The following is a 26,871-nucleotide window of genomic DNA, read 5'->3' as shown; positions in this document are numbered from 1 at the left end:
GAATGTCAATATTGATCCTGTTGGCCCATTGTGTCCTTCCCGGAACTGCTTGCCCCCTGCGCCGCTTTCAAGCGAGCTGATTCTCAACACTGCAATCTATTTTTTACCCAGCTATTCTGTCTGTCGTCATATACTTGCTGCGTCCAGTACCAGCTCCACCCCATTTGGTTTATTTCTATTTGCAGTTTGTTTTGTTTTTCCTCAGGAAATTCTTATTCTAATTTTGCTGTACGTGACCCTATGAAGGGAACAATTTAGTGTCCAGAGAACCAGATTGTTTACAAGTTTGATTCACAATGGAAGCCACACTCCTAACAGGATGACAGGATAACATTTCCAACCAGTGAAGTGTGATAGTAAGCATAAGTATTTAATAACAGTGAAAAAGAAGCACTGCATTCATGCGTACAGTAAATATATTTTAAGGATAATTCAGTCAACCCCCAAAAATGGACTTGTTTGCACTTCTCCTCACTGTTCACCGTCTTTGTGAATTATGGATTGGATTGGATTTGCCTTTATTAGTCTCGCAGTGGAGAAATTTACATTTCACAGCAGCAAAGTTATGAAAGAAATGAAAGTAGAAAAGCAAAACATAGGAGCTGCTGGAAAGGCAACCACTCTCGCGGTGCCGTCTTGAAGTCAAAAGAAGAAAAAAAACTAAATAACAAATAACATGACAACACAAAGACACAGAGAGACATTCATTCTTAAGCAGTTTCTGTACCCTCTTTGTTACAAAAAGGAGTTCCAGATGAAAGAGGAGAGGATCAAAGCGTCTTTCACCAGTGGATCAGGGACATCATGGTGGAATGTGCACGTCGACGACAAGCTAAATGTAAATGTAAATGCAAAGATCCAAAAGATTTAAGACTTGTGGCGATTCTCTTAGGTTCACCTGTTGACTATACTTTAGTGATGTATTTGAAAAAAAAATCTCGTCTCACCCCTCGGGTGGTGTCCGGCCCCCATTTTAGCTTGGGTCTTCTACCAGAGGCCAGGAAACTTGAGGGTTCTGCGCTGTGTCCTGGCTTTTTCCCAGCACTGCCCTTTTCTGGACCAAGATATCCGTTGTTCCCAGCAGTGGCGGACCGTCAAGGCCTGCAAAGCCTTCTCTGCTGGCCTAAAAATATCAGAATCACAGACTGATATTAATTACATTTCGTCCATGATTTCTTATTAAATAATTCCAAATTGTCTTTCAGCTTCCTTTCATAACTTTTCCCTTGTTGCGCTGCTTCCAGATGCGTGTTTTCGTATTTAAGCATTTAACCAATCACATTTCAGACATCATTTGTTACCAGGGTCCGAAATCTATACTTTGACGCTTTCACAATCAGTTCTGCAGGCCTTGTGGCATCAAATGTGTCGATTAAACTGTTGCTCAACCCAAACAAATTTCGAGTTGGCAACCCAAAAGGGGTACCAGCGCCTTCTTGCAGGCACTGGTTCATGTCACAGTTTTCGCAAACTATGATTGGCTTGTTATAAGTCAGTCATAGTTGGCAAAAACGGCTCTTATCATTCGCTGCAAGTGACAAGAGCATACTGGCAAGAGCAAGCACAATGTATTAGGCGAGAGCTGCATAAGCATATATATATATATATATATATATATATATATATATATATATATATATATATATATATATATATATATATATATATTGTGTTGATTTAATAGCGGTTTTGTCAACCCAAAATGGCTGAAGGAGGAGAAGAAATTTATTTGGTTGCAGATTTACTGTTAAAGCCATTTTCAAGACACACTTTTCAAGAAAAGTTGAGCATCATTAAGAAAGGTCGGACTAGCAAAAATAACATATAGTATTGCAATTTTATGAGGTTATTATTGATGGTATGCCATCCTTTGCCATCTTCTCTGTGGTATGAAAGAGTGACTTCTGACCCCATATGAATCCACATGTTGATGGTAAAAACTCAGAACAGTTTGACAGTATATCTTTCTTTACAAGTTGCCACTGGTTCCCAGGATCTGATGCAACCATTCATCTAGTTTGTGGGTCAAAGCCCTGAGTGCTCCGACCACCATAGGCACAACAGTCACCTTTACCTTCCAGGCTTTCTACAGCTCCTCCAATTTCTCCTGTTTCTTCTTTCTGATGATTCCATCACTTAGAACCGCTACATCCAATATAACGTCTTTCCTCCACCCTTTATCGATGATCACGATATCTCGTTGTTTCGCCATTACCAACTTACTAACAGTCTATATCTGGAAGTCCCACAAGATCTTTGTTTGGTCATTCTCTACCATCTTTGGAGGTGTTTCCCATTTTGACCTTGGGGTTTCCCATCCATACTCCGCACGGGTGTTTTGGTAGACTATGCCAGCCATTTGATTTCCCTGCCAGCATCTTACACCCTACAGTTATGTGTTGGATTGTCTCAGGTGCCTCTTTGCCCAACCTAGACGTTGTTGCCTTTTAGCTGGCTTCTTAGGACTTGCCTCAACCGCTGGAGGTATTTGGACATAACCGCTTTCCGTGTTGCTAGCTCAAGGTTGCCATTGGCGTGTGGTATACCGAGGTACTTCGAGATGTTCTCAATATTTGCGATTGTTCCTTCAGGGAGTCAGACCCCTTCAGTGAGGACTACGTTGCCCCTCTTAGTCACCATCCGACATCCATCCATCCATCAGGGAGTCTAGGTCCCTTTCACTCTTAGCATACAGCTTTCTGTCATCCATCTAGAGGAGATGACTGATTGTAACTCCATTTCTGAGGCAGTTTCCATAGCCTGTGATTACTTGGCCGAGGGGGTTCAACTCTATGCAGAACAACAGAGGGCAGAGAGCATCACCTTGCTATATGCCACATTTGATGGACACTTGGATATGTGGCTTTCCATTGGCTTCAAGTGTGGTTTTGCACATCTTCATCGGGTTTGCAGCAAATCCTTTTAGGGTCCCATTCACCTGATACAAATCCAAACGCATTCAGTGATCCATGTGTGTGGCATCGAGTCATAGGCTGTCTTGTAATCAATCCAGGCTGTCAGGATTTACCATATACAAGTAACATCGGACTTGCGACCCGCGCGACTTACGATCACCTGTACTTATGACCACGACCGCCAGACCCTATTTTAAACATTTTAATTCTAGGCCTGGCACCGCAACGCACTAGCAGCTCGGCAACGCATACAACCATTTTGTCCAGCCAGCCAGCATCTCACTCTCGCACATCAATCGACCGTGTGATTGCACCGGAGGGGTGAGTGTCCACCGACGCCGGCCGCGGTGCAGCCAGGACGAGAGCCGAGGCGGGTGGGCGTCGGCGCTCGGGATTACCGCAACAAGAATAGGGGGAAGGGTCCCCCGACGCCGGCTGCGGCCCAGCCAGGACTATGGCCGGTTGTCGGTGGTTGAGCACGCGGGATCGCCGCGACGAGAACGCCGCGTCGGGCCCAGGGCCAGCGCCACCGCCTCTTTGAGACAGTTCCTTCTGCTTCGGGGCGAGGTGGTGGGTCAGGCCGCACGTCTACGTGGAGAGCGGGGAAAGGCCAGGGAGAGGGCAACCGGTAGAACACCGGTAGAACACCGGTAGAACACCAGTAGAACACCGGCGACCCAGACCCACGCCCGCCCTCCCCCTGGCGTCCAAATGAGATCGTTTGCAAGTCATTTAGAGTCTCTATTCAAAATGTTGAACGGATTTTGACTTACAACCGGGTTCTGTTCCGACCAAACGGTCATAAGTTAAAAAACAAACGTCTGCGATAATATTCAATGAATGATTTATGATTGTGTTTTGTGGTTTTCATGGGTCTAAAGTTTCTCAAAGGTGCTAATCTATTTATCATTGGTCACCGGTTAGGTTGAACACAATTGGATGATGACACGCAGACAAGAAGATGATTTGAACCTTGTTTTTCAGAGCATTGTCAGACAGTCAGTTGATGAGATCACTACCGCTCCAACTGATGAGTAAGTCAGTGAGCGGAATCAAACTGAGGCCGAAGGAGGTGTTAAACAATTGAATGACTCACAGATCGTCGAGACATAATAAAGTCTTAACGGCCTAATGTCTGTTTTTAATTTGAGGGAATGCTTGAAGGCTCCATAACGACGTGATGATAATGATACATGTATGCTCACATTTTTTTACTCATAATCACAGGGATTTACTTGGGAGCTAATAAATAGTACGGTGTGAGATGAGCTTTTCAGAAGTATAAGATTTCATATTTAAAATTTTTAAGATGTGGCAATTCAGCCCAATGAGCAAAGTGTCTGCTTGCGAATAAACCAGATGACGGAGAATCTTGCCAGAAAAGAACGTCGAGTACGTGAGAGTTGACCACTAAATGCAAGATTTAGCCCCAAATCAATACAGCGGGAAAATTGTCATTTATATAAGATGCATATATCATGTTCCCTCAACATTTACGAGACAGCTTCATGCATCCATATTACGCTTAATTTACCGTTGCCACAGGCCTTGTTTGTCTTTAACTGATGAGTGGAGGAGCATGCTGAGTCATGAAGCTGGCCAGACCAAGACCTGAATGCTGACTTGTTAAAATTCACTAAACATTTCAGGTGAACTTCATTTGACCTTGTGTGAACTTCTAAAGGCAACCGCCCAACTGTTCGCTGTTTCTGTTTTCTGATAAAGAAGCGAGAAAATGTCAAAATTCAGAACCCGTATTTGACCCATGAATCGATCGGTACATCTCTTGGTTCAATTCCAATTGTCATTAAAAATTTAGAAATGTGATTTTTCTCAGTCATAAGTCACAACTGAGTATACTGTGTCAATAGGGGGTTACCACAAAGATGCAAGGAGACTTGAAAAGTCACAGAAAGGCTTTTAAGTGGACGACCAAGCAAAAAAAAAAAAAAGACTGACACAATGAACAATGGTGCATGTTGACAAGGTCTCGGATTAAGTCCCGATATTTTTCCAGTATCCAGAACTTTTTGCAATTAATGTATTGTACTGCTGATTTTCTAACGTTGAACCACTCAAATACACTTACACATACAAAATACATTTTTTTTTAAGTCAACCAACACACACACACACACACACACACACACACACACACACACACACACACACACACACACACACACCTCAATCTCCCTGAGATAAAGTGTAAACCGTTGCTTCTCTGGTAATTTGCTACCGAGAGAATAGAGGATATTTGTTTCTGAAACTCTTCAAAATTTGACACAATAATATCAAGACTGGAACTGACTAAATTCAGGTAATCAGGGCAAAGCATGTCCCTCCGCCGAAGTATGAGGTCTGGCTGGGAGAATTGCTCCACCTTGAAAGTGCATAAAAAGGAATTGCCCAAAATAGGGAATATGACCATCCGTGTGCGCAGCAGTTCGGGCATCATGTTAGTCAACAATATCTTTGGACAATGCCCCAGAGCATTGAGAAAAGCAAAGATGGGGCAATTCCTCTGACAAACTTGGAATCCGATACCTCTGCAGGACGTATGTTCATGCTCTCTGGAGATTTTTGTATACTGTATTGTTGTGAACAACACATGAATGGATAAACGATCCATGGATACCTGGTTAAATTTTTTCAGCAGATTCTGTCAGCATATTCATTCTATAGTATTTTTCAAGAAGCAGCAATTTCTAGTCTGTTCATCTAGTTTTGCATAGATTGCCTGGGTTTTCACAGTGGAAAAAATGATACAGGGTGACAAGGACACGTACAACTGACAATGCTGTGGTTTTAAGTGACAGCTGAGTGAAACACCTGGCTTAAAAAAGCTGCGGGACCTGACAGAGTGTCCCCCTCCTGCCTGAAAGTCTGCGCTGACCAGCTGGCTCCATCTTCACACGAATCTTCAACAGATCCCTGGAGCAGTATGAAGTCCCATCCTGCTTCAAACAGTCTACTATCGTGCCAGTTCCAAAGAAACCAGCACCCTCGGGATTGAACAACTACAGACCTGTTGCTCTGACGTCTGTGGTCATGAAGTCCTTTGAACGCCTCGTGCTGAACCACCTAAAGAACATCACCGGACCTCTGCTAGATCCTCTTCAGTTTGCTTACCGGGCAAACAGGTCTGTGAAGGATGCAGTCAACATCGGACTGCACCATATCCTCGTCCACCTCGACAACACAGGAACCTACGCAAGGATCCTGTTTGTGGACTACAGCTCTGCGTTCAATACCATCATCCCAGAACTCCTTATCCCCAAACTTCTCCAGCTTGGAGTGTCCCCTACAATCTGCCAGTGGGTCCTCAGCTTCCTGACAGGACGGGTCTTTCTGACCACTATTTAATCCACTTAATTCCCACATACAAACAGAAACTCAAATGTGTAAAACCGGTAGTCAAGACAGTTAAAGCATGGACAGATGAAGCAAAGTTATCGCTACAAGAATGCTTACACTGCACTGATTGGAGCGTCTTTGAAACTTCAACGGGCACATTGGATGAATACACAGACACTGTAACATCATACATCAGTTTCTGTGAGGACATGTGTGTACCAACAAAGTCCTTCCGCTCATTCAACAACAACAAGCCATGGTTCACTCCCAAACTCAGGCAGCTTAGGAAAGAGAAAGAATACGCATTTAAAAGCGGCGATCGAGCAGTTTACAAACTTGCCCGAAACAGGCTGACGAAGGAAATTAACATCGCAAAGAAAAGTTATGCGGAGAGGCTTTTAACAAACAGTTCTCCGCTAACGACTCTGCATCTGTGTGGAATGGCCTGAAAGCAATAACAAATTATCGTTTACCTTCCCCCCAAGCAGTGTACAACAATGGTATGGCTGATGAGTTAAATACATACTTTTGCCGATTTGAAAAGGACACCCCCATTTCCCTGGTCTGCCCACCATTACCAGAAACTACCATATCTCCGCCCTCTGCCCTACAGATCCACGAACTGGACGTTAGACGGCTCTTCAAACAGCAGAAGATCAAGAAAGCTGCAGGACCTGACAGAGTGTCCCCCTCCTGCCTGAGAGTCTGCGCTGACCAGCTGGCTCCGGTCTTCACACAAATCTTCAACAGATCCCTGGAGCAGTGTGAAGTCCCATCCTGCTTCAAACAGTCTACTATTGTCCCAGTTCCAAAGAAACCAGCACCCTCGGGATTGATCGACTATAGACCTGTCGCTCTGACGTCTGTGGTCATGAAGTCCTTTGAACGCCTCGTGCTGAACCACCTAAAGAACATCACCGGACCTCTGCTAGATCCTCTTCAGTTTGCCTACCGGGCAAACAGGTCTGTGGAGGATGCAGTCAACATCGGACTGCACCACATCCTCGACCACCTTGACAACTCAGGAACCTACGCAAGGATCCTGTTTGTGGACTACAGCTCTGCGTTCAATACCATCATCCCAGAACTCCTCATCCCCAAACTTCTCCAGCTTGGTGTGTCCCCCACGATCTGCCAGTGGACCCTCAGCTTCCTGACAGGACGGACACAACAGGTCAGACTGGGGAAAATATCCTCAACACGAACCACGAGCCCTGGAGCCCTGCAGGGATGCGTCCTCTCTCCATTGCTCGTCTCTCTCTACACGAACGACTGCACCTCAACGCACCCAGCTGTCAAATTCATAAAGTTCGCAGACGACACCACGGTCATCGGTCTCATCAAAGACGGCGACGAGTCTGCGTCAAGTGGAGCAGCTGGAGCTCTGGTGCAGCCGTCACAACCTGGAGCTGAACACACTCAAGACAGTTGAGATGATCGTGGACTTCAGGAAACATCCATCACCACAGCTACCCCTCACACTATCCAACTGCCTGGTGTCAACCGTTGAGACCTTCAAGTTCCTGGGAATCACAGTCTCCCAGGACATGAAGTGGGAGGTCAACACCAACTCTATCCTGAAAAAGGCCCAACAGAGAATGTACTTCCTGAGGCTGCTAAAGAAGCATGGCCTGCCACAGGACGTGCTGCAACATTTCTACACGGCTGTCATCGAATCCATCCTGTGTTCTTCCATCACCGTTTGGTTCGGGGCCGCCACAAAAATGGACACAATCCGACTTCAACGGACAGTTAGGACGGCGGAAAAAATCATTGGCACCGCCCTACCCACGCTCGAGGACTTGCACACTGCAAGAATCCAAACTAGGGCGCGGAAAATCCTACTGGACCCTCCGCACCCTGCCCAGCTATGATAGGTCCCTACTCTCAGGTTGGGGGGGGCAGGGGACAATCAGTGGGGCCACAGGGAGGGGTCCCCTGCCCCCCCCAACCTGAGAGTAGGGACCTATCATAGCTGTGTCCGGCGCCACCATGTCTGGACATTAGGGATATATAAATGGGGCCGATACGACCAGTCAGACTTTAGTTCGCTGACGAAGCCTCTTGGATAGGAGGCGAAACGTCCGAAAACCTTCACTTTTGTACAGATGACGGCTGAAGAAACCTTCTCATCTATGGACCACTCCTGTATGACTGAGAGCTTACACAGACATAGTGCCACTTAGCAGTTTTTTTTTTTTTTTTTTTTTGACGACGATACTAGTGCAGCGTGTTCTACCGGAAACAAATTCCTTGTGTGTTCTACACACTTGGCAATAAAGATGATTCTGATTCTGATTCTGATAAAAACATCCTCCATCAGCCACAAAGTAATCAGTTAGCTGACTAACTGTCATTTGTTAACTCTGGTCTTTTTCACAAATATTGACACTACCAATATGCACCATTGTCTAATCCAATGACACACAAGAATGACATCTCTTCCCTCAATTAGGGTTGCTTCGTATTAGAAGCGAGCTGGTTCAGAACTCAATGTTCTTTTTTTGGGGTAATTTGTGAGGTTTTTAAATGAAACCATACGTTTCAGTAAGTATTTCTGACCACAATGTCACAATTTTAACAAAAAGACTCATATCTAGGCATCTTGCACAGACTTCAAATAAGACACATCCTTGTTAGTATGTACTGGTTAAGCCAATATCCACAGCGCACCCTTAAAGCTCTGCCTTGTCTCAATTGGATGGGAACAACTAACTTTGAGGCTCTGTGGTTGATTCAAGGAAATTATTAACCCCTGTTTAATTATGTGTGATGAACAAAGACATGGGATCGGATTCCTCAGAGGAAAAACATAATTTAATCAACTACAGAGAACCATTATTATGTTGGAGTAAGTCGGAGACAGATACTGAGAAACGATCGACCATCCTGATCCCCATGCAACCCACCATACAGTCAGGCAGTAGCTGGAGCACGAAGCAGGTACGTGGAGTGCTGAGACCAGTCAGCCCTTCCAGGAAGTTCAGTATCAGGGATAATTCTGGGTTATTGACTTGGCATAGTCTCCAGCCAGTACAATTCCACCAAGTAAGAGCTTCACTGATTTTGAACGCGCAAGAAGATGCGTATGTGCACATGTGGGTGTGTGCTCCCATGTGCATATTCATACTCCAGACTAGGCTATGTGCTCTGCAACCCAGATGGGAGGGCAGGCCACAGTTAACTTCTGTTATTCTGTCTTCACTATTGAACCCATTTGATACACTGAGTGAGTCTTACTGTTTTCATCTTTTCACACACGTACACTGTACATCAGCCCTTTTCTCCTCTGACAGTTGCTTAACATGCAATTATCAAACAACTGGAAAGACAAAGTCGCAGATGTGTGCTCGAGAAACACTGGATTGACGAATATACCAACATAATATTGGAGTGAATTGATACTAAATATTATGCAATACATTACAAATTAAAAAGTTGGGGCATTCAGGCGGTTGGATTTGAAAGTATTTAGTGACAAAAGAGTCCCAAATATGTTCTAAAATATACTCTTCTCACCAACATACGAATTGTAATTTGTGGAGGTGCTCAAATCCAGTTTTTATGCCACAGCAAAAACAATGAATTACTCTACTTAATACAAACAGTAGCTACAGTTCATAATTATTTTGCATTTTTAGGTTCAGAGGTAGGGAGACTATTTATTCAGATACAGTTGGGTCTCTGAAATGGCTGCCCATTCATTAACTGTCTCGTTAAAAAACAAGAACAACAAAGCTTTTGTTTTGTCTGTGAGCTTGTCAGCCTGCATGACATGATCTGGAAAAATGCCATTAAGACAGCTCGGATTTTTTAGGAAAACGTGTCACAGTTAAGTCTGCTTCAGGCTTTTCATTTTGTCAACATAGTCTTATTTGACCATTCACATTGTTTAACTTATTTTATATTGTGCAAGAAGTTCAATGTTATAACTACAGTACAACTATAATTAAAACTTTAATAGGTTTTATGGCATGCAACAGCTTACTTATATTTGTCTCATTTCTAAATTGAGCAAAATTGTTTTGCTCCCCAAAATCAACCAACCATATGTTTCAGTGTCACTGAAAGATATTTTATTCCCCTAAATTTGAATTTCAGACATTTATGTTTCATCTGATCAAACCAAATATGACCAAGAGTAGTAATTTAGTCCAATCCAGAACAACAGCGCATGTTTGAATAAATTGGATGCCAGACAATGATTCACGCAACTCCAACGATCATGAAAAAATGGTACCGAGGCAAGTAAAACAAAATGCAGTAGCACCACATCAATCCCAAATTTAGTAAAGAGGTCCAACTCATTCTTTATAAGGAGATTAATATCTTCATTTCACAGCTTTTTGCTCCCCAAAACAAACCTAATTTTAATAGTCTTTCGTGACGCAATGCACTGCTTCTTTGTACTCAAAGTAAAAGTAAATAGCCAGCCGACGTTCATTCCAGCGTGTCCTTCCTCAATTGTTGCTCCTGGCTCTAAGCCAACATGTGTATAGATGTGAGTACAGTAAGACTGTATATATACTGTATGGGCAGTGTGGGGCCGCATTAGGGTGCATTTTATCGGCCAATTGTTCACACACACACACACACACACACACACACACACACACACACACACACACACACACACACACACACACACACACACACACACACACACACACACACACACACACACGCACACGCGCACGCACGCTGACACACACACACACACACACACACACACACACACACACACACACACACACACACACACACACACACAATCACTTATGGGGTGACAGAGTCCACCGGCTGAGCTCTGATGAACCAATGAGGAAGGAGGAATGTGTATGGCGCTAGTCCAAGAGAGGCCTTCAGAATACTCAGCAGGCTCTGCTGGTTGTCTTAGTGAACCCAAGTGTGTGTGGCAATATGCTTCTGTACAAGACGATAGTAAAGGCTGGAATTGTATATCTGTGAGTGTGGGCCATTTTTAAAGTCAGTTAGACTTGAATTGTGACAATAGAGTGTTTATGACACTCTTCTGCATTCAGCCTGAATGTTGTTGGGAATGCAGGGTCGATGTACAACCACCATGTTAATTTCATGTTAATCCACATGTATTATAAGAGCTAAATCAAAACTGCTGCCTTTTATAAGATAATAGTATGCTTTTGAATGACAGTGACAATACACACATACATACGTACGTAGGTACATGAATACATACATACATACGTACATACATACGTACATACATACATACATACATACATACATACATACATACATACATACGTATGTACGTACGTACATACATACATACATACATACATACATACATACATACATACATACGTATGTACGTACGTACATACATACATACATACATACATACATACATACATACATACATACATACATACATACATACATACATACAAACATACATACATACCATGCGCACCAAATCCAGCAGACATTTAAACAGCTTCTTCCCCCAAGCCATTAACTCTTTGAACTCTTTCAACAGTAGCCAAAATGGAACTGTATAGTGCCACTTAGCAGATTTTTTTATTTTTTTTTTTGGACGACGATACTAGTGCAGCGTGTTCTATCGGAAACAAATTCCTTGTGTGTTCTACATACTTGGCAATAAAGATGATTCTGATTCTCATACATACAAGAGGAGATCCAAGGTGCACCAATATTTTTTGCTGTTGATTGATGTTGAAAATAAAGCTGATTTCTTTTTAAAATTGTGTGACAAAAGGTGCCTTCATCAGTTGTCATTTTCACGTTGATGCGACTTTTACACATTAAAGGGTGTTAAACGCTTTGCAATTTTAGTTTTATATGAGCAATACACTTTGACCAATGAACAGTTTAATTGTATGCTGTGACACAATTGTTTTAAAAACTGATACATTGGAGATCCAACAGCATCCCTGACTAGATAGTATTCAAACTTGGATGATGCGCTGCATACAACCTTTCCCTAACAACACAGTCTGATTTCATGCCGGTTTCAAATATGAACTTCAGTAGTCGAAAACCGGGTCATGTGTGCACTTGACTAATGCACACACAACTGAACAGAGGACAGCAAGAGAGCGAAGTCAAGGAGACAAAAGTAGAAGAGTGGAGGGGATGCTTAAAATATTCAACCTCTCTTCAATTAACCCACCATGTACAGATGAGAACACAACCTGCACTGTACATCTCAAGAGAGTCAGCAGCATGGGGCTCAGTGGGAGTGGACCTCTTCCAGCCAGTAGCCTTTAAATCCAGCTCAGCATTTTCTCAGTGATGTCATCTCTTTTTCAGATTTACTCTGGCCCATTGGTCCTCAACCTTCTTAGAGGTACAGAGGCCAACCAGCCAATATCAACCAATATGATCATTCATTCTTTAGGTGGTTCAGCACGAGGCGTTCAAAGGACTTCATGACCACAAACGTCAGAGCAACAGGTCTGTAGCGTGTTCTACCGGAAACAAATTCCTTGTGTGTTCTACATACTTGGCAATAAAGATGATTCTGATTCTGATCATACCATTCATTTGTGAAAAAATTGTTTACAAATTCAAGACATAAAAAAACACATTTATTAAAAACAGTAAATAAAAATCACACACAAACACACGCACACACCCACCCTCACATGCTCGGGGCAGTGACCCCCAAACTAGACGAGTGGTGGCAACAGATCCCGGGAAGAACATCGGATATCTCCAGAAAAGCGCAGTGCTGGGAACAGCATGGATACTGATATATATATATATATATATATATATATATATATATATATATATATATATATATATATATATATATATATATATAAAAAATCCTCGTCTCACCCACCATGGGTGGTGTCTGTCCACCATTTCAGCTCGGGTCCTCTACCAGAGGCCAGGAAGCTTGAGGGTTCTGCGCAGTATCCGTGCTGTTCCCAGCACTGCGCTTTTCTGGACCGAGATATCCGATGTTGTTCCCGGGATCTGTTGCAACCACTCGTCGAGTTTGGGGGTCACTGCCCCGAGTGCTCCGACCACCACAGGCACGACTGTCACCTTCACCTTCCAGGCTCTCTCCAGCTCCTCTCTGAGCCCTTGGTATTTCTCGATTTTCTCATGTTCCTTCTTTCTGATGTTTCCATCACTCGGGACCGCTACATCCACGACAACGGCTTTCCTTTCCCCTTTATCTATGACCACGATATCTGGTTGGTTGGCCATTACCATCTTGTCGGTCTGTATCTGGAAGTCCCACAGGATCTTTGCTCAGTCATTCTCCCCCACCTTGGGAGGTGTTTCCCATTTTGATCTTGGGGTTTCCAGTCCATACTCCGCACAGATGTTTCGGTAGACTATGCCAGCCACCTGGTTATGGCGCTCCATGTAGGCTTTCCCTGCCAGCATCTTACACCCTGCAGTTATGTGTTGGATTGTCTCAGGTGCCTCTTTGCACAACCTACACCTTGGGTCTTGTCTAGTGTGGTATATCCCTGCCTCTATGGCTCTGGTGTTCAGGGCCTGCTCTTGGGCAGCCAGGATGAGTGCCTCTGTGCTGTCCTTTAGGCCAGCCCTCTCTAGCCACTGATAGGACTTCTTGAGATCAGCCACTTCTGTTATGGTTCGGTGGTACATCCCGTGTAGGGGCTTTTCCTCCCATGATTGTCCGTCTTCCAGCACCTCATCCTCTGTTCCCCATTGTCTGAGACATTCTCTGAGTACATCATCCGTTGGAGCCTTCTCTTTGATGTATTCATGGAGCTTGGATGTTTCATCCTGGACAGTGGCTCTCACACTCACTAGTCCCCGGCCTCCTTCCTTACGGCTTGTGTACAGTCTCAGGGTGCTGGACTTGGGATGGAACCCATATATATATATATATATATATATATATATATATATATATATATATATATATATATATATATATATATATATATATATATATATATATATATATATATATGACCCAGGGACGGCAGTGATGACCAAAAAGGTGACCATAAATCTCCTAAAAGTGGTGCGAGCTAAACACTGTGTCCACAGGGGAAGGCATCTGGACCAGTTTTGGCTCTTGATTGAGATGCTTACCAAGTTGAAGTCTCACAAGAAGTTTCTGAGCAACTCCATTTTTTCCTCAGGGACGATTGATGATGTTGGAACTCCAAACTGAACGCTAAATTGTAAATTGTGACTTGAAGGCATACAACCTTGGAGGTACTTAAAAATACATTTACAAGAGGTGTCAGTCTTATTTGTTTTGGGCGTCCTGTAAAAGAGCACCGGTTCCTCTCTTTTGGACACTTTTTTCCAACTTCTTGGCAACGTGTTTGTTCTCAGCTACTTGCTCCAGTTTAGTCTACTCTACTTAGATGACTCCTCTATCCTGTTTGAATGGACGGTGTTTAAATCAAGAATCAGTGGTGTCCATACAATCTGTTGCAGGAATCCTTGTGTGATAGTTCCATAGAGACCATGGGGTAAAATAAGTCTCACTTAATCCTGGTCCTACTCTGCTGCTGGACAGATTCCAATTTAAAGCCTGCTGTAAGCTTGATGTTCCTTATGTCTTTTTTTTACTTTTTTCACTGTTCTTGGTCCCTATTCATTGTAGTGAACCGACGGACAGACGGACAGACTCATAGATAGATAGATAGATAGATAGATAGATAGATAGATAGATAGATAGATAGATAGATAGATAGATAGATAGATAGATAGATAGATAGATAGATAGATAGATAGATAGACCTCTCCCGGCAAATTGGCGTTTTCATGTTTATTATGTTTGTTAAAGTAATAAGTGCCTTGCATGCTGGGTCCGAGAGGACAGTAATTTCATATGTGCTGAATGTCATGCATATTAGCATATTTGACAATAAAGCTGACTTTGACTTTGACTTAGATAGATAGATAGATAGATAGATAGATAGATAGATAGATAGATAGATAGATAGATAGATAGATAGATAGATAGATAGATAGATAGATAGATAGATAGATAGATAGATAGATAGTGTCTTCAGTGTGGCTTCAAGTGTGGTTTTGCACATCTTCATCGAGTTTGCAGCAAATCCTCTTAGGGTCCCATTCACCTGATACAAATCCAAACGCATTTCGTGATCCATGTGTGTGGCATCGAGTCAGGCTGTCTTGTAATCAATCCAGGCTGTCGGGATTTACCATATACAAGTAACATCGGACATGCGACCCGCGCGCTAGCAGCTCGGCAACGCGTACAACCATTTTGGCCAGCCAGCCAGCATCTCCCTCTCGCATAACAATCGACAATGCATAACAATCGACGTGTGATTGCACCGGAGGGGTGAGTGTCCACCGACGCCACAAATTTTCTTACATTATAATCAAGTAACTTCTTGCTGATGCTTGTAATGTGTTGAGGGCAGACACTCTCCAGTCCGTCCATCATAAGGTCATTTCAATGGATCGGAGAGGCACACTTTGCAAGGAGGCACTTTAAAAGTGCCCGTTGCTTATTGGTAATAATCAGAATCAGATCAGAATCAGAATCATCTTTATTGCCAAGTATGTAGAACACACAAGGAATTGGTTTCCGGTCGAACACGCTGCACTAGTATCATCAGCAAAAAAATTGCAAAGAGGCACTATACAATTCCATTTGGGCTACTGTTCAATGAGTTAATGGCTTGGGGGAAGAAGCTGTTTAAATGTCTGCTGGATTTGGTGCGCATGGATCGGTAGCGCCTGCCTGAGGGGAGTAGCTGGAAAATGTGGTGGGCAGGGTGCGGAGGGTCCAGTATGATTTCCCGCACCCTAGTTTGGAGTCTTGCAGTGTGCAAGTCCTCGAGAGTGGGTAGGGCGGTGCCAATAATTTTTTTTCCGCCGTCCTAACTATCCGTTGAAGTCGGATTTTGTCCATTTTTGTGGCGGCCCCAAAGCAAACAGTGATGGAAGAACACAGGATGGATTCGATGACAGCCGTGTAGAAATGTTGGAGTACCTCCTGTGGCAGGCCATGCTTCTTTAGCAGCCTCAGGAAGTACATTCTCTGTTGGCCCTTTTTCAGGATAGAGTTGGTGTTGACCTCCCACTTCATGTCCTGGGAGACTGTGATTCCCAGGAACTTGAAGGTCTCAACGGTTGACACCAGGCAGTTGGATAGTGTGAGGGGTAGCTGTGGTGATGGATGTTTCCTGAAGTCCACGATCATCTCTACTGTCTTGAGCGTGTTCAGCTCCAGGTTGTGACGGCTGCACCAGAGCTCCAGCTGCTCCACTTGTTGTCGGTACACAGACTCGTCGCCGTCTTTGATGAGACCGATGACCGTGGTGTCGTCTGCGAACTTTATGAATTTGACAGCTGGGTGCGTTGAGCAATGGAGAGAGGACGCAATGGAGCAATGGAGAGAGGACGCATCCCTGCAGGGCTCCAGTGCTCGTGGTTCGTGTTGAGGATATTTTCCCCAGTCTGACCTGTTGTGTCCGTCCTGTCAGGAAGCTGAGGGTCCACTGGCAGATCGTGGGGGACACACCAAGCTGGAGAAGTTTGGGGATGAGGAGTTCTGGGATGATGGTATTGAACGCAGAGCTGTAGTCCACAAACAGGATCCTTGCGTAGGTTCCTGAGTTGTCAAGTTGGTCGAGGATGTGGTGCAGTCCGATGTTGACTGCATCCTCCACAGACCTGTTTGCCCGGTAGGCAAACTGAAGAGGATCTAGCAGAGGTCCGGTGATGTTCTTTAGGTGGTTCAGCACGAGGCGTTCAAAGGACTTCATGACCACAGACGTCAGAGCGACAGGTCTATAGTCGATCAATCCCGAGGGTGCTGGTTTCTTTGGAACTGGGACAATAGTAGACTGTTTGAAGCAGGATGGGACTTCACACTGCTCCAGGGATCTGTTGAAGATTTGTGTGAAGACCGGAGCCAGCTGGTCAGCGCAGACTCTCAGGCAGGAGGGGGACACTCTGTCAGGTCCTGCAGCTTTCTTGATCTTCTGCTGCTTGAAGAGCCGTCTAACGTCCAGTTCGTGGATCTGTAGGGCAGAGGGCGGAGATATGGTAGTTTCTGGTAATGGTGGGCAGACCAGGGAAATGGGGGTGTCCTTTTCAAATCGGCAAAAGTATGTATTTAACTCATCAGCCATACCATTGTTGTACACTGCTTGGGGGGAAGGTAAACGATAATTTGTTATTGCTTTCAGGCCATTCCTCACAGATGCAGAGTCGTTAGCGGAGAACTGTTTGTTAAAAGCCTCTCCGCATAACTTTTCTTTGCGATGTTAATTTCCTTCGTCAGCCTGTTTCGGGCAAGTTTGTAAACTGCTCGATCGCCGCTTTTAAATGCGGATTCTTTCTCTTTCCTAAGCTGCCTGAATTTGGGAGTGAACCATGGCTTGTTGTTGTTGAATGAGCGGAAGGACTTTGTTGGTACACACATGTCCTCACAGAAACTGATGTATGATGTTACAGTGTCTGTGTATTCATCCAATGTGCCCGTTGAAGTTTCAAAGACACTGCAATCAGTGCAGTCTAAGCATTCTTGTAGCGATAACTTTGCTTCATCTGTCCATGCTTTAACTGTCTTGACTACCGGTTTTACACATTTGAGTTTCTGTTTGTATGTGGGAATTAAGTGGATTAAATAGTGGTCAGAAAGACCCAATGCTGCATGCACAACAGACCGGTATGCACCTTTGAGGGCTGTGTAACAATGATCTAGAATGTTTTCTCCTCTGGTGAAACAGTCAATATGCTGCTTGTATTTGGGAAGTTCACGGTTTAAACGTGTTTGATTAAAATCGCCCAAAATGATCAGGGGTGATTCTGGATATTTTAGTTCGAGATGGTTCACATGGTCCGCTAGCGTTTGTATACACGCGATAGCATTAGCTTGTGGCGCGATGTACACGGCAACGAGAATAAAGGAAGCGAACTCACGTGGCGAGTAGAATGGCTTGCAGTTGAGAGACAGCGATTCCAAACCAGGGCTGCAGTGTGCGTCGAGCATCGTGACATCAGTGCACCATTCTTCGTTGATGTAGAAGCATAGTCCACCGCCTTTGGATTTCCCCGATTGCTCCGTGTCACGGTCGGCCCGAAGGAGACGGAATCCGGGTAGGTGTAGTGCGGAATCCGGGTGGCTGTCACTGAGCCAAATCTCAGTGAAGCACAGCGCAGCAGAGCGGGCAAACGTTTTATTGGTCTTTGTGAGAAGCAGAAGTTCGTCCATCTTGTTTGGTAGTGAGCGTAGATTAGCGAGGTGGATCGATGGGAGCGGCGTTCGAAATCCACGCTGCCGTAGCTTGACGAGCACGCCGGCTCTCTTCCCCCTCCTACGCCGGCGTCTCAAAGCTCCGTACAGAGCTGCTACGCCGCTCGCGAGCAGCCCCGAAAAACCTTGTAGATTTTGGTGTGTCGGTGAAAATAGTCCAAGAGTGGATTCCCCAATGCTCAGTAACTCTTCCCTCGTGTAACTGAGTCGCGTAGGATCGCAAAAAAAAATGAAAATGACAAAACCAGGAACAATACTAGGGAGCGTGTGACCGAGGCTGCCATCCGCGGCGCCATCTTGGAAGTATCTTACTTGGTGGAATTGTCTCAAAATGTCAAAAAATTTATCTCAAAATGACTAATGTGAAAATGGTTTTTAAATCAGCAGAGTTTGCAATGTCACACCATTTTTTTAGCGGGACTTTTTTTCTTTTATTGTTGGAGCTAGTTTAATAAAATGGACTTGTTTGTTGCTGGTATTTGTCATTTGCTTGTTTATCTGAAATAACAAAGACTACCAAATAACTTCTTAAAGTTTGATTTGGAAGTGTCAAGTATCATTTTTTTCAAGATTTCTCCAGGTGGATGGGGTAAAAGACTTCTGGTCTCCTGCCTTACATCATATCTGGCATAGCTGGCGGCCAACCCTCAGCTGCACACCACTTACGTCAGAGAATCCCACCGTTATCCAACACTTAGACAAACCAATGACAGAAGTGCTCACTCAGCCAAAAATAGATCAGTCTTTTCTGGCCAAATTTCAACGAGCATGACTGGACGTTTGTGACCTGGATTTCTTTGACACGTTTTAACTTCTCTGTTCTACGTGTGGCCATGGGGACTCGATTAGAACGGCTCGGCATGCTTGCTGGACCTAATTCAACAACCCACAGGCAACTAGCATGACCTTGATTTGACTGCTTGGCTGCTTTTAGTGCGGCCTGTCTTCAGTAGATAGAGCCTGACTTGTATGGCCTGAGTGTACCAGATGGAGGCCCAACTTTTTGGGCCAGGGCTTGTAAGACAGGGCTCAACCAGTGTGGCCTTGGCGAATGCAGGGGCCTCAGGGTGATTAAGGATGTGTTTGTTTCCCAGGCAGCAAGCAGGCAAGGTGGCGACATTGCTCCCGCACAGCCAAGGACTTAGTGTCGAGCAAGAAAGCGCCAAAACAAACTTCTGTGATTGCCGCCCATTTGCCCTTCTGACCTTTGTGTTTCAATTGCTGAGCGAAGTCGAGGAAAATGGGTAAAAGGGAGAAGGAAGAGGTGCTTTTGCAGATCTGGGGTGGGGGGGGGGGGTCTTTGGAGGATGGAGTTATGACAACTTGTGGTTTGGTTTTGAGATGAGAGATGGGATCAAGGGCAGGGGAAGTGAGAGTTGATGTCTGTCTCATGACTTTTGTCATGACCTCTCAGTCCCCAAACGCCTTTGCGTGATCTATTGATGTCAAGTGCTGTGGATAAGTCAACACCATATTTGTTGTATTCTTTTTTTCTGTCCTTTCAAGATAGTCGGACAGTGGCTAATAGCACGACAACATTTTGACAAAACTTTGAAGAGCAGTGTCAAATAGAAACCCTTATCAATGCTGTGAGGATTTGAATAAGGAGGCAAATACAGGAATCGGTGTTGCAGACTCCATGTGGCATCAACGGAAGCATCCATTCCATACAATGATGTATCAATTATTTGCTTCTGACAATAAGTATTTTTATTTTTGATTTTTGAACGGATGAAAGTTGAAGATGGTAGAGAAATGGAAGTGGAATTAAGTAAGAGAGACGGACAGGAGTGAAAGGGAGTCTTGTCGTCTGAGAGGTAGTGCGGTTCGGGTTAGGCTGTGGTTGAATCCTTGAGAGCAATGGGGGATGAGGTAGTGGTGGGTGAGTGGGGGCGCTGGGGCCGAGCAAGGCAGCGCATACCCGCAGCATTCAAATGGAGCTCCCATTGGGAGGTTTTACGCTTCAAAATGGTTTCCTGTGACGTGGATTGTGTGTTTGATTTGAGCTTTGAAGGGTTTGTGTTATTCTCGGGAGGGGAGATTCTAGCACGCTCTCATTTCCGCAATACCAACAGCCAGCAGAAAGTTGGCAAGCCGAAACAGGGGATTGTAAAGACAGATTTCGCTCTCCCTCCTCGTAAGAACAGCATTTTTCTGTCCTTCATTGCTTTTTGCCCCCATCCCCTGTTTTTTTCTGCTGAGCCTGCTCCAGCAGTTGCTCTGCATATACGTAGATGGATTGTTTATAATAATAGGACCTTCGCGGGCCCTCGTACATCTTTGTGTTTCTTGGGCTGCCTGCTTTTTTGCCCATCATTAAACTTTTGGGAATCTCTCCAAAAATGTACAATACACTTAAAGCGCATGTTCATGCTGTCCCGCTCAACAGGGTAGCAGAAGCAACACTGAGAAGTGATGCCTCGCCAAGAGTGAATGAATAAAATTGTGCTCCATAAGTGCAAGCAGTCTCAAGGTAGAAGAGGGAGGGAAAGCACATACGCCAAGCCAGCGGGAACCCACCTTTAAGCCCATGACAACAAGTCATACAAACCACCAGAGTGCTTACTGTTCTGCCAACTACTGTATTTGACAGAGCCAAGAAAATGACAAAAATCAACAGTGGACGTGTTTGTGTTCGGGGGAAAATCTCTGGAACCCCACTCACTTTCCCTGCTCAGCACTTTTTTTCCGTTCTTTCTCCTTTCATTTTCCTCATTTCCTTTTTTACTTTTGCCACCTCTCTTATTCTTATTCTTATTCTTATTCTTATTCTTATTCTTATTCTTATTCTTATTCTTATTCTTATTCTTATTCTTATTCTTATTCTTCCTTTAAATACTGCACACGATGTCCTAAGCTGACAATGATTGTAACAGTGTGTCGACTGCGTGGCGCTCATGGAAAAAGCTGACTCCTATAGGGCAATTTTCCCTGTGAGTTATGTTAATAGTTTTCATGGAATGAATGGGCTTTCCCCTGTATGTGGGTGAATGCAGCAAGGTCTGAGGGGTTCCACTGACGTCCGTATACTTGAAGCCACCCCTCGGTGTATTACTGACTCCTTTGTTGTCCATGTAACTGAACCTTCTCCTTCAGGGTAGATGACCAAAGCATATTCATTAAGTATCCACCCATTTTCCAATCCGCTTTATCCTCACAAGGTTCGGGGGAAGGGGGGGGGGGGTATTGTAGCCTATCCCAGCAGTCTTCAGACAGTAGGGTGGGGACACCCTGAACGGATCATCAGTCAACCAGAAGGCACACAGAGGTGGCAAAAGTACTCACAGCTGTACTCAAGTCATGTCTTAAAATCTTATCACAGTTCCCGAATTCTGTGGGAAGCCAAGTGAGAGCTGCCGAACCCCTGAACTCACAAGAGAATTTATGAAAATGTCCTATTTGAACACATACAGTACATTCCAAACCACCGCCATGCATGCCTGCCGCAAATTTCGCAAGATTCAGCTCAGCATCTAAAAGATTCATTCCACACACGTGTTTTTATTTTTCTTTGGCTTTTGTGTGACGGCAATCACAGTCGGGTACCAGTGATGTTGAAAATGAGATGAATCAAAAATGTAGCACACTGTAACATGGGAACACACACGTGGTCGGCAATCCCTCTGCTGCGCATTCATGACTGTACTCATCACGTCTCACAATAGTCAACAGCAACACAATTTATGAACATATGTATATTAAGCTATTTGGACACTTGCACAACAGTCTCTTAGAAGACTGGCGCCCGAGCACTCAGGATTTAAAAAAAAAATCATTTTCTGTCAGTGCAAGTCGAGCCGAGTGCATTTGGGGCTGTGTTGTTCCTACTCTTGTCGTGCTGGGACATGAAGTCGACTCGTCCCGGACGCTCCTGATTATTTGATGACATATATTAGTCTCCGGTCAGCAACAGTCGCAACGGCATTTCAATGCTTGGACAAAGTCTATATTGACGTGTTTGTGAATTTGGTAGAAATGCTCTATTTTACTGGACTACGACACAGCATTTTGTCATTTTTGTCATTTTTAAAAGATGAAAAATCTCTGAAATCACTCGTAATCTGTATAGTGATAATGATGTGATTTTAAATGGTTCATCTCAACAGACTATTCTTGGATTTTGAAGCAAAACAGAATTCGCAATGATTTTTATCATCATACAGTGTAGGAACAGATTTGGTCAGTGGACCAACAAACGTGGGGAAATTTCCAAACGTACCAATGAACACTGAGCGTCATTGAACAATTTCTTCTCACCTAATGTGTACAGTTATAAGGTAACAAGTAAAATATTCAATGGTTGTGCAAATTTTTCCCGATTTATTTTTGGATGGGTCAAGATGAAAGTACTTTTGTGCTGATCGAGAGTAGCTACATGCTAAGAAAATGTACATGGAACTACTGAGCCAGGTGCATATTTTAAAGCCCCACCCAAAATGATGAAGGAGACGAACTAACGAAAATCCGACCATCTGGTATAACCTTTTAAACATATTGTGCTCCTGTTATTAGAGAGTAACTAATATTGGCATCATTCGTTTTCAAAGATGACATCTTATTGTTCCTATAATTCATAGACCTCAACTGATCTGGAGAGCACACAATACGATAGGATTTAGAATAAAATGAATACGATAGAACAGTGGTCGGGAACCTATGGCTTGCAAGCCATATATGGCTCTTTTGATGATTGCATATGGCTAACACTAAATATACATTCTCGCTTTTTCGACGTTCATTTCCTGTTGGGGCTGCAGTTGGCGGAAAGCGCAATTTTGATTGGATGACACTGACCGAGGTTGGCGGAAAGCGCAATTTTTATTGGATGATACTCGCCGTCATGTTGAAACAGGTCAACGGCCATTTAAATGAGCCCAACGAGTGAAAAAAAAATGAGGAGTACACTCCAGTTTGAATGCACCGGAGCATTCGCCTTTGTGGAGAGAAAAGGTTCTGATTCTAATTTGAAATGAAACAATAACATCGATGAAACAGTCGAATGTCAGTGACATTTTAACAAGCCCCATGTTAACGTTAGCATCAATATACTATACACACATCAATATACAAGTATATTGCAGATAGCAAGTGTGGAAGCTAATGAGCCGTGTGCAGGCTTGCTAGCAGCAACTTCGTCTATGGACCCGGCAAGTTGACTTTCATTCCGATCGTTTGGCTGAAATTTTACCAATCACGAGGAACGGAAACCCATTCCTGTTAACGGTGAGTACTATCACAAAGTCATTTTAAATAATACATTCTGACATTTTGTTGAAAAGTGGCCGCACGTGCGTGTGTGTTTGCGTGAGCGTGCGTGAGTGTGCGTGTGTGTGTGTGTGTGTCTCTTACTGAAAATCATTTCTAAACATTTTACTTTTATGGCTCTCTTAGTCAAAAAGGTTTCCGACCTCTGCGATAGAATGAAGAATGACCACTATGTATTGAAGTTGCCAGCAGCTCATTTTGTATTTAATGAGCAAACCCGATTAATGGGGAAGTAAATCAATAAGATTAGAAATATTCAGATTGCATTAATTATTATGTTTAATGATTCAAATTGGGCGGCCCGGTAGTCGAGTGGTTAGCACACCGGCTTCACAGTGCAGAGGTCGCCGGTTTGCGTCCCGGTCCGGCCTTCCTGTGTGGAGTTTGCATGTTCTCCCCAGACCCGTGTGGGCTTTCTCCGGGTCCTCCGGTTTCCTCCCACACTCCAAAAACATGCATGGCAGGCAGATTGACCACTCCAAATTGTCCCTAGGTGTGAGTGTGAGAGTGACTGTTGTATGTCTTTGTGTGCCCTGCGATAGGCTGGCAACCAATTCAGGGTGTCCCCCGCCTTGTGCCCGAAGACAGCTGAGATAGGCTCCAGCAACCCCCGCGACCCTAATGAGGAATAAGCGGTACGGAAAATGAGATGAGATGATTCAAATTTTCATTGATTCTCTTGTTGATATTTTTTTTGGGGGGGGGGGGGGGGGTGAGACTAAACCAGTGAATTAGTAACTACCTGGTTTCATGTCTTGATTGTAAGATACAATTTTAAAAGCATTACCTGACAACACATACAAATCCAACAGTGTGATCTTAAGGGGGCCAGATCCTTGGACTTCTTGATGGGGTGAAGTGGGGTCCCGACTGAACAAGACAGATCATGGTTGTTGTCAATGATGTGTAATGCTAATTTATCATCTTACTAAAAGGTGCCATTGTAAATTGGATTTTGATACTTTTAATCTTACCTTGTCAACGTCTTTGCATCTCAGTTCGACGTTCCGTTTTTCTTGTGATGTTTGATGACGTACGGCGAGAAGCGGGCGGAGGTTTTTCTCTGACAGTGACTTGCCCCCTGAGGAAAGAAAAAGACCTGCACTCCCACCACACCCCTCAGCAAATTGCCTCTTGATTGTCCACAGGCATCATGGTTGGTGCTCCCCTCCACCAATAAAGCACAGCACAGAGAAATGTACTGGCCCTCCAGGTCTTGTTATTGCACTTTTTGGCAGGTACTCCTAGTCTCAGCATAAAAAACAACAATAACAACATCAGCCCACAGCTCTGGGCCCTGGACCCAAATCAGATGCAGGCAGAGAGAGGGGGTGCACACAGTGTTAATGTTGCATACTGATGATCCAGTTTGACTCTTCCTTCGCACTCTGAAGTGAAAACCTTCTTGTGCGTCACCCTTCTGTGTTATTATTCAAAGGACACCCGTTGCATATGTACTCAAGCAAGCGGCTACCTCTGTCATCATAAATTGGGTTTGCATTGATGTCTCTTTGCATAGCAAAGAGACATCAATGGGCCTCCAAAGACAAACAAAGAGAAGGGAATCCACAAAGTTTCTAAACAATTTATTGAAGGAGTTTACATAAAGACCACACAACATCACAGTAGGTTCAAAGCAAGCTGTAGTTACAAAAAAAATCTCCTCGTGATGTATGCAACAACAGATCCATCTTGCCCCGATGTGTTGTGATTGTGGACTGTTTTGCTTTTGCTCCACCCCTTCTGTTCTTGTTTTCCCTGTAAATCAATACCGATTTGTTTGTACATATTTGTGTGTGTGTGTGTGTGTGTGTGTGTGTGTGTGCGTGTGCGCGCATGTGTGTGCGTGTGTGTGTATCTGTGTGTGTGTTCGCATATGTGTGTGTGTGTGTGTGTGTGTGTGTGTGTGTGTGTGTGTGTGTGTGTGTGTGTGTGTGTTTGTGTGTGTTTGAAAGATCTTTTGTATTGACAACATCTTTAGGAAGCCTCCCATCACTGACTGTATCATGACTGATAAGGGCCCCGATTTCTTCTTTTACCGTTCGTTCATTTATCAGTTCATTATCAGCATTTTGGAAAAAGCATTTAGCCTACATGTTATCAATTCCTACAATTGGGACTTGCAAAGTATGTTGAAATGAATAGTGTTTGCTTTGAGTTCAAATTAATTCAATGGCTTGCTTTTAAGAACAGGTACTCTAATGCCACCATGGAGGACACATTATGTTGATAATTATTGTGTGCACAATTCTTTCTTTTGTAATTTTAACTTAAGATTTGAACGACCACCCCTCCCCACAACTCATTTCTGCACATGCTAGCTGCACAAACGCACATATGCATGCCATGCCACAGTCGTAACGGCCCCTTACATGAACAAAATTAAAAATAAAGTAGATACAATCGTTTGAGAATTTGTAAAAAAATAAATCAATACCTTATTAACGCATTCACTGCCATTCCCGAATTTGTTCGGGTTTTGGATATTCTTGCGGAGACTGCTGATAAAGCGCTGGTCAGACCTCTGGCAATGTTTTCCCCAACACCACCACCTTTTGTACAGTCGGCCCTATTTCAAGTATAGATAACTCCAGACCCATATAACTCAAACAATTAACTCTTTTTTTCTGATGAAAGAAGAAAGCTAAGGTTACAATGCATTGAATGTTTATATCGTCCTAAAACTCAATATTCCTGGAATTTGAGTGAAAATGAAAAAAACCCTGGCACTGGAGTGGACTCATTTTTTTCCCATGTCTGGGAGTGAGTGAGTTAATAGCCTTCATTTTCTTCAAACGATGACCCTGCACTTTATAATCCGCTCCGCCAAATGGTCTCACAACGACTGTCAACAGCCGCACACTCAATTTCACCCCGTAGTCCATGCTGGGATATATACAATGTGTAATTTACCGTGTTTTGATGTTTTTTTTTGTATCTACTGTCTCAAAAAATGGTTTCTGAAAATTTCAACGTCATAAAAATCCATGAAAACCCATAACGAATGTACAAGTTTTAAAGAAGGAATATCGTTAATCTCTGAAAATGTTATTTATTATTGTATTGTGATGCACACTG

At 43.8% G+C, this 26,871-nt stretch overlaps 1 long non-coding RNA gene across 1 annotated transcript; it reads right to left on the bottom strand.

The window, feature by feature from the left end:
- Positions 1 to 534: 534 nt before the first annotated feature.
- Positions 535 to 25,186, bottom strand: LOC148898210 (uncharacterized). The gene is made up of 4 exons (XR_016114974.1): positions 24,768 to 25,186; positions 24,581 to 24,663; positions 948 to 1,123; positions 535 to 832 (listed from the first exon to the last, which is right to left on the bottom strand). It is a non-coding gene; the product is annotated as an uncharacterized LOC148898210 (long non-coding RNA).
- Positions 25,187 to 26,871: the final 1,685 nt, after the last annotated feature.

The sequence above is a fragment of the Hippocampus bargibanti genome, linkage group LG05 (genome assembly GCF_051943395.1).
Source record: "Hippocampus bargibanti isolate YZ-2025 linkage group LG05, ASM5194339v1, whole genome shotgun sequence".
Taxonomy (NCBI): Eukaryota; Metazoa; Chordata; class Actinopteri; order Syngnathiformes; family Syngnathidae; genus Hippocampus; species Hippocampus bargibanti.
Note: the sequence above shows the minus strand (reverse complement) of the source record. Positions and strands in the feature narration are given on the sequence as shown.